Consider the following 1,683-nt stretch of genomic DNA (forward strand, 5'->3'; position numbering starts at 1 on the left):
TCTTCCTCCTCTTCCTCATAACCACCATAATCACTGTCAACCAAATCAAACATCATCCACACCGCCTTCACCTTCACCTCCACATCCCCACAGCAGCTTCCAGAAAAATCCTCCCACCCTGTGAACATTCTCCTGATTGAATGCCCACCTACTCATTTAAACTCCCCTTGTTGTCACTGTCATAACCATTTTTTTTGCTCCCCAGAAAAATATCAAATTCAAATCTCACCATCAAATTCAACAGCTTGAATCCTTGGAACTGAAGCCACTGAGTTTGATTCTTGTTGTACACAGAGCAAACTGTTCATCTGTCAGATAAAGTGTCACATCCCCACCCTGCCATATATTGCCAAGGTCAACCAAGGGCAATCTCATCATCTCCACCATTGATAATGAGAAAAGGAGCATGCCAAATAAGACCTCAAAATTCTTTAGCCAAATTCTTTCAGCCAATCAAATGGAATAGCAAGAGAAAAAGCAATCAAAACTCATCCTGCAGAATTTGCTGTAGAATCCCTCACTTTGCCCTAGCAATCCATCACAAATACCGCGCCCACCGCGCCACCAGAATATGTCTCAGCTTGGTCACCAAAATGAAGTGGGCAAATCTTGGGAAGGCACCCTCCCATAATATACATGCCTCAGTAAGGGTGGCAGTGGTGTGATGGAATGGCAATTGATTGTATATGCCTGTCAACAACAAACCCAACAGGAAAACAATACCATAGAGAATCAGGGAGATGAAGATAGGGTGCTCTCAATCTTGTACAGCAGTGGAATCTCATTGTGCCAGTCATATGGCAATAACATACAAACAACCAACACCTCCATACTGGAAGGTCGGAATAGTAGGAACAACCAAATAGAAGAAATAGTGAATTGTATAATCTATCTAGTAAGTAGAAACATGAATGAAAGATAAGATAGTACAGTAGCATGCCTCCTCAAAGGGGAGACAGCAATCTGGTCAAGTGAAATTCCAAACAGGACAAAAAAAGATGCAATCCAATTGAATCTCAGACAATCAGCTCTCTAGGGACCAACCTGCTATGCTGTCAACCCCCAAACAGAGCATTTGCCAGTTCATGGCATCTTTCCCCATTCAAGAGACAATGGTATCATATTGGAGCATTTATCTTGCAGAAGTGGAAAATCACCTTCCACTCATCAAAGTAAAAAGTGTGGACCATTGCGCCCCGTTGCCACAGGTTGGGTGTCAATCAGCATGGTTGTGAGAAACTGGAAACATTTGGCAGTTTGGCTTGCAAGAATGATTCATAAACCTTGTAACAGAATCAAATTTTCTCCCATCAACAACATAGATACCATCACCATCCCAATCCACAAGAAAGTCTAGTGAAAATAAGTAGCTCACTCTATTATTTGAGGCAGCAGCTTCACAGCCATCAGCCTCAACTTTTGTCACCACTTCACCAAGGTGGCAGTCAATGTATTGACCAGCCTGGATGAAATCTGCCAACCTTAGTCCTATAGTTGGCCATGTAATGTTGGCATTAATGTTGGTATACCCATTTCTGCAATTGTGCATACAAAATCCTCAATTTCAGGTTTGAAATATTTCAAGATGAATGGCTCTTCCTTGCTCAACAATCTTGTTGTTGCCACAGGTTGGGTGTTGATCAAAACTGGAAACATTTGGCAGTTTGGCTTGCAAGAATGATT

Source organism: Uncinocarpus reesii, genomic scaffold (assembly GCF_000003515.1).
Source record: "Uncinocarpus reesii 1704 scaffold_1 genomic scaffold, whole genome shotgun sequence".
Lineage (NCBI taxonomy): Eukaryota > Fungi > Ascomycota > Eurotiomycetes > Onygenales > Onygenaceae > Uncinocarpus > Uncinocarpus reesii.